Consider the following 7,500-nt stretch of genomic DNA (forward strand, 5'->3'; position numbering starts at 1 on the left):
GATGTCTCCGTAATGAGGGTAACAGATGTTGCTAGAAATTCACCAACCCAATACAGGCACACTGTCACTGCTGGACAGGAATGACCATGGGATGGCCAGCAAGCGGATAACGTTCCACAACAAGGTTCGTTTTTCCAGTGGAAAGGCAGGAATAAAAACATGTGAACAGGAGAAATGGAGCAAAAATTGAACTTTTCCTTTTGTTAGCCTTCCGCACCAAGATTTCCTTAGGGCAGAGGTCCCAGGAAAAACAGAAAATTCCAGCACTGAGCTTTAAATAAAGTGGTAGGATATAGAGACTTCCCCTGCTAGATCTGTAATTGAAGTGGAGATGAGCTGCTGTGTGTGCAGCTCCTTGTAAAATTCCACAAAACTGTCCTTCAAATCTGCCAGCGCAGGGATCGGCCAGCGCATTTCAGACTCACTCAAACATCATTGGTCCAGACAGTTAGCATTATGGGTTGCTCAATCCCCCACTGAATAAAGGTCTGAGACAAGGCAGAGATTAAAATGATCTAACGAAAAATCAGTCTCCCCAGGCACCTCATGGGCCAGCCTATCTTTGCGTGAGTTCCTCTAGCCCTAAACAGAGCACAGATGTCCTTTTCAGCAAGACAAAAGTGGTTGGTTTGATTAATTAAAGTTTCCATTGATGAAACAAGGCTTTAAAATGACAGAGGGAAATAGTTCAGGTTGTCAAACAAGCAAAGCTTGAAAACATGAGGTTCACCAGTAGGTTTGCCCATCTCGACTCTAAACCAGTCCCTGCACCTTCTTCTGCATTAGCACAATGGTCCAGATTTAAAATAAATGAGACAGGAGTATCACAGTGCATCCATTCCCTCTCCATTAGACTAGAATCTACTGCTAGAATGCCTACTTTAAACAGTGACATTATGAGAAGCACCTAGATCGCTTTAAAAAATACATAGCCATTTCTCTCATTCCAGTCCTATGAGCGAACTTAGTGAATAAGCCATAAATATTTTTCAATTAATTAGTTTTGCCTCTTTTTCAGTTGGTGAATTGTTTGCAAACAAATCCCAATTTTCTCAGATGATTTTGGTTTTCAGATGAAATCAGTGAATAATCCTGCAAGTAGTTCTTGATCCGTACCTTCCTAGGTACATAATGATCGCCAGACCAGGGTCAGTCTACTCCTTTGTCCTGTCTCCAACAGTGGCCAGCACCAGAGGAAGGCGCAAGAAACGGCATAATAGTCAGTTATGGGATAATCTCTCCACAGGGGAAGTTTCTTTCTTCTTTGGTGCAAATATTCCCTATTTATAATTCCAGTTGTTTTGGAAATGGACCACAGGGTATATTTCTATTCTAATTGGATGAGTATAACCTTTAGAATCAGATTCCACATACAAATTATTATAATTACGAATTCAAAATTCACTCTCCACAAATATTCTGCAATAGTTGCTTAACATTTGCTGTTTTGGCAACCATTCTTGCCAGTAAATTAATTCACTAGAATATTCATGGAAAGTGCACAGAAAAAATGTGCACACACAGTCAGGGGGAATGTGCTAAGATATAGCCATGAAAGAGTTGACTGAATACAGGAAAACAATCTGTGATTGGAATTATCATAACAAATCAGTCCAGTTTTGCAACAGAAAATATTATATTAGCAAGAGAAATTGTAGGTGACTAGGGTAGTGTCTCCATGCTTTCGTACTGGAACTATAATTTGAAAACATCTTCTCATGGCTAAAGAAACAGGATGGGCCAAATAAATCCAAGCATCCATGTGACTTCAGGGGAATTGTACCAGAGATCAGTTTGGCGCAGTGTTCCCTCTGAGGTGAGTGATTTCTTGCAGGTATCTTCCAAGAACAGACCAGAGTACATAGATACCTGCTGTGGGAAGTGTTAATCGTATTTTTGACTGTATCACTCAGTAAAGTTCCCTGCAGATAGGGTATAAAGTCCGGTCTCTATGGAGCAGCTCTCGCTTACACCGGCGTGAATTTAGCCCATGGAGCACACCATTAACAACTAAGCGCCAAAACTGCACGTGGTCTTTCAGCAGACATAATCATGGGACGCGAAACCATGGGCTGCAGTGCCTGGTTCCAATGGCTCCTTATTTAGACAATAAAAGACAAACTGTTGCTCTTTTTGCTTTTCACATCCATCTTCTTCCTGGGGAAAGAAGAACTTTCACATATTTTCTGGTAAGAAGAGATTCCATGCAGTGACATAATTCTGCTATAGCAACAACGGAAAGCTGGCCGGGACACTCCTGCCAAACCACCGTTGGCATAACCAGTCCGTTTACTTATTGCAGCTCTGACTTATTCGGAAGGGATGGGCCCCTCTGCAGCCAACCCGCACGAACTCAGTCCCTTGCGATTGTTTCTTTTGACATTACATTTAACTGGACTGGAGAGTGCGTTGTCAGCGTTATCTGAGTTACTCCAAAAGCAGGGTATGCGAAAGGCTCTTTTACTTATGCAGACAAGATAAAATTTTTACTTCATATAAGATAAGAGTCTGCATTTATTCAAATAAAAATATATATGAACTGCGTGGCACTCCAGCAGCATTACTACAGTACTTGGGGCCATTAGAACACAATTCTACATAATGGAACTAAGAGGGAAATCATCTCATGTAGGGACAAACTGCATAAGAGCAAAATCCTGTGAGACTTGCAAAGTCATAGGAGGCTCAAAACGCAGTGGACATGCTGTGGTGGTTCCCTGCAGTGGAACACAGACAGCAGATACAGTGGGCCTGTTGGGGGCCTAGCCAGTGGGTGCCACATAAGGGGAAATCATCAGGCTGCATTCACCAGCCTTCCTGCAAAACAGAGTGGCTGTGGTTCAGCTCCACGGCCCATAGCTAGTGTGCAGGACTGAATCCCTCCACTACGCCTTTGAGCCCATTTGTGAGAGTGCTCTGCTCAAGTTACGTGGACTGTGTGCACCATTTCCCAGGATTTGGTCCCTACCCTGCCCACATTCGGTCGCAGCCATATTGTTCTCCAGAATCTAGGCACACACACAGCATTAGAAGTCTTGTAACAGAGACTAGCAAACCTGATGTTCCGTTGGAACTGCACCGACACCTTTTTAGGATATCCGCATTGCTGCTCCCTCTTGACTCCTACATCCCTGGTGTTTCGGCCATTTGGCCTCTGCTGCACCATTCCCTTCTCCAATGACTAACGGTCTTGCCTCTATACCAAATAAACAACCAACATCTGGTTTTGAGATTGCCCGGCAAGATCCGCTCTCTGAGGCAAAAAGCTGGAGGCTACACAGAGAGGAGATCTAAACATTTACTGAAAACAAGATAAAACCAGATGAGCATGAGACAGGTTCGATTGATATGTTCTAGTGCTTTGATGCATCAAGGTGTTACAATGGTGTAGCCAGGTATAGAAGGATTTCTGAGATAAAAAAATTAATTTATTATTTAGACAATGGCGGTTGATTTACTGATCTGAATATAATACGTAACATTTGGTTTTTATATTGTAATAGTGCAAGGCCAAGGTTACATGAAATAAGTTTGCCTACCTACAGTGAATTCATCTGGCTATGTGATTATTTAAACCAAACCAATGAGTTTGGATTACTTAATGATCTGATAATAGGTCTCTTGAAGGACACAAAGAATGTATTTTTTCCCTACTCCGTACAGTTCAAAATGAGAGTAAAAAATCAGATCAGCTTTCTGGGTATAGCTAGTGAATGACCTGTGGGACTGAAAAATCATGTCAATATTTTAATAACTTTTCTCTGCTGTGTACGATGTTTAAAATGGGTTCCTTAATCTTCATATCCATTCATACTGTGCACATTTATACTGTACATGATATCTAAAGCAGTTCTGTGTGTTCCTGCAAAAAGGAGGGGTGCCTCTCCAGCTCTGAATAGAAACCCTGGGAGGAAGAAAGTACGTGTGCATGTGAGAAGCAAGGAGGAAAGGGTTTAAGGGAACATATCTGGGCACCTAAATCCGATGAAAACTTTCATTTCAGTGACAGAAGGAAACAAACAAATTAAATGTAGTGCTATAAAATATGTCTTCTAGCAAAGCAGGAGAGCGAACATAAATCATGTTAGTGATGGCTTTAGGCACAGGCTGGACAGGCAGCTCCCTAGGGACCCACCTTACAGAAGGACACGATTAGTGTGGAAGATATTCCATGGCAAAAAGAGGCTGTCTGGGGAGAAGATCCCTGCCCTTCAATACTCCATCCTTAAAGAACAGGCTACAGGAGAGGTCAGCTGACTACCAGAAGACAAGTTCTCTGCTCTAACCAGGGAGCTCAGGGAGGAAGGAGCTCAAGCTGGCAGGAACAAAAGAGAAACATGATTCTAGAGGGAAAGAGATATGACTCACACAAAGTCAGGGCAGTGGGGAAGTTGTAACAATAAGTTACTAGTGTTGGAGTAACTATGGACACAAGATGATGTGATGCTAGGCTGCTTGTGACTGTACTAATATTTATTTTAAGTCGCTACATATGCCCAGCGTGAACTAGTTTTCAGAAGCTTAAGCAGAGTGTTTGTGGAGGGCTTTGACAGCGGTGACTAAAAGTTACTATATGGCCCCAACCCAGCAAAGAATTTAAGTGTGTGAATAGTCCTAGTTAAACCAAGGGATGCCCAACTGAGACTTTAGGAGGTAAGTAATATTAATACATGGGATTGTTGCCAGTCTCATTAGAATTGACATTTCTCTCAAAGCCCCTGCTCTCAGGTTCATCTGATTAGAAGAAAATCTCCATTTCATTTTTAAAAAAAGTTTCTAGCCCTGAATGTTTCAGAGAAAAGCTTGAAAACGTGATCTGAACACACCTTAAAAGCTCAAAAAATAGAAGGCAAATAAAAGGAACCTAAAAGGACTTTTCATCTCATGAGTTTTAAGCCAATCTCACAATTTTTGGACTCTGGCTGACGATTTTTGAATGAAAGAAGTTGGCAATACTCAAAAAGGTTCGGTGATGTTGGACAATTGGTTCCTGAGTGCCTATGAAACACTACCAAAACAAAAGTTACCCTTTATTTGAGTGTCCAAAACCCCACGGTGTGGGCCGTTCCTGTTCTGACCATTTTGCATACCTGGCACCTGAAATTTAGGTCATCTGACTATATGAGGAGACATGTAAGAAACAACACCATGATCAGCAGAAGAGAGGAAGGAAAACAAAAAATACAAAGGGAAAATAACAAGACTTCTCAAGAGCCTACTGCCGCAGATCCTACCCACCAGAAAGCTATGTTTGATTTTACCAGAGTTTGTGCCTGAAAACGTGCTGCAAGATGGTGGTGGGAGTGGGGCTTGGGCAGCCCTTAGGCTAAGCTCCCCTATAGCTCTTGTCCAACACATAGCTTAAAACAAATGGAACGCCAGGGGTTCCCCCCATAGAAAAAGCAGGTTGGGCCTGTGAACAGGCCCAAGAAGAGAATGAACAGGGGCATTAGTAAAAGGAGTCACATGGATTTTAAGACCCTATATTTCTCAAAGCCATGCTGGTCTTGCAGTTTTTCAATCTAAGGTTTATCTACCATCTCTATCCCTGATTAAGCTCCTCAGAGGCCCCCCGCTTACAATGCTTTCCCTATTTCAGTTCCTGTTATTTTCCCCATCTAGATTTCTGAGCTTCCCTTCTGTAGTCTAAGTTTTGCCAAGCTAGGCCCCAGGACTTATTTTTATAGCCCCACTCCCTATCAGGGCAGAGGCCTGGGCCTCCCAGGTGCAGTCTATAAGTGAGGGAACAAATAGCTTCATCAGGCCTTACAGAATCAGTACCACTCCTGCTGGCCAAACCCACACACAGGTAAACTTCTTGGGAAAATGCCTCAATCCAGTCTCAGACCACTAAACCAAAGTGACTCTGTCACAAAGATGGCCCACAAGAGTCAGAAGGACTCTAAATACGGAACTAGCTAACAGTTTGTGATCGGACCTTTCCATAGTAGCCTAATAGATTAGTACCTGTGGTGAGGGGCATGGCCTCCCTCCCAGCTGGACAGAGGGACAGCCACGACTGGCCCCTGTGGGCAGAGCCAGGACACCCATGCCCGCCCCACTGGAAGCAGAGGGGTGGGCCAAGAACCAGAAATATAAAAGGTGGGCCGGGCCCTCCAGCTTCCTTGGGGGAAAGAGTAGGATATCTTTTTCCTCCTGCTGGAGCTTGGATCAGACAGGGCCACTACAGTGTCCAAGACCTGGAGGGATTGCTGGCTGCCAGAGAAGCTGAGGCACTGTTGGGGCTGCCTTTAGCAGTTTACCTTGGTGAGATGAATGATGACTCTGGGACCCAGGTACCCCCTTGAATAGGGTTGCTACCTTTCTAATTGCACAAAACTGAACACCCTTTACCTGCCCCCTCTTTAAGGCCTTGCTGCTCCCTGCCCCACTTCAGCCCACCTTTCTCTGTTGCCTGCTCTCCCCTGCCCTTGCTCACTTGCCTGGGGCTGGTGTGCAGGAGGGGGTGAGGGCTTTGACTGTAGGTATGTGCCCTGGGATGGGGCTGGGGATGATGGGTTTGGGGTACAGGAGAGGGCCTGTGGCTAGGACCAAGGGTTTGGAGTATGGGAGTGGGCCTTGGGGCTGGGGAGTGTGGGAGGGAGTGTGGGCACTGGGAGGGAGTTTGGGTATGGGAGGGGCAAACTCCCTCCCCCTGACCTGGGGCAGGGGGTTTGGGGGTGTGGATGTGGGAGGAGGTTCTGACCTGGGGCAGGGGGTTTGGGGGTGTGGAGGTGGGAGGAGGTTCTGACCTGGGGCAGGGGGTTTGGGGTGCAGGCTCAAGGCAGTGATTACCTCTGGTTACTCCTGGTCAGCAGCGCAGAGGGGCTAAGGTAGGCTCCCTGGCTCCATGCTGCTCCAGGAAGTGGCCAGCATGTTAGGCCCCTAGGCAGAGGCACGGTCCAGTGGCTCTGTGCAGTGTGCGCACTGCCCCTGCAGCTCCCACTGGCCAGGAACTGCAGCCAATGAGAGCTGCGGAGGTGGTTCTGGGGGCGGAGCTTCCCTGGCTGCACCTCTCTGCCTAGGAGCCAGAGGGAAATGCCAGCCATTTATAGGAGCTGTGTGGAGCCAGGGCAGGCAGGGAGGCTGCCTTAGCCTCACTGTGCCACCAACCAGACTTTTAACAGCCCAGTCAGCGTGCTGACCAGAGCTGCCAGGGTCCCTTTTCAACTGGGCGTTCCAGTTAAAAACCGGACACCTGGCAACCCTACCCTTGATTGAGAGTGTAGGAAGTGGCTCCGGGAAGCTGAATCTAGTTTAGCTGTGTTGCTGACTGACCGCTGACTAGCATGTTGTGGCTGGATTCCCTGCTGACCCAGTGGTGGACCACTGTCACTATTAGGATCCTGGGCTGGTACCTGGTGGAGTTGGGTGGGCCTGGGTCATCTTTCCCCCTACCACCTCACCTAGGGGTGGCAAGCCCCCAGTCTAGGCCAAGAGGCCCGTGTTTGTCAGCAGTCTGCCAGAGCCAGGACCCCTGACTGTTAGTAACCTGAGGGC

General features: G+C 46.1%; 1 long non-coding RNA gene across 2 annotated transcripts; it reads right to left on the reverse strand.

The window, feature by feature from the left end:
* Window positions 1–1,595: 1,595 nt before the first annotated feature.
* LOC122462196 lies at window positions 1,596–5,642 on the reverse strand. Of its 2 annotated transcripts, none has more exons than XR_006284606.1 (3): window positions 5,581–5,642; window positions 3,057–3,196; window positions 1,596–2,157 (listed from the first exon to the last, which is right to left on the reverse strand). It is a non-coding gene; the product is annotated as an uncharacterized LOC122462196 (long non-coding RNA). The 2 variants fall into 2 exon arrangements; XR_006284607.1 differs by lacking the exon at window positions 5,581–5,642 and adding an exon at window positions 4,136–4,257.
* Window positions 5,643–7,500: the final 1,858 nt, after the last annotated feature.

This window comes from Chelonia mydas, chromosome 10 (genome assembly GCF_015237465.2).
Source record: "Chelonia mydas isolate rCheMyd1 chromosome 10, rCheMyd1.pri.v2, whole genome shotgun sequence".
Lineage (NCBI taxonomy): Eukaryota > Metazoa > Chordata > Testudines > Cheloniidae > Chelonia > Chelonia mydas.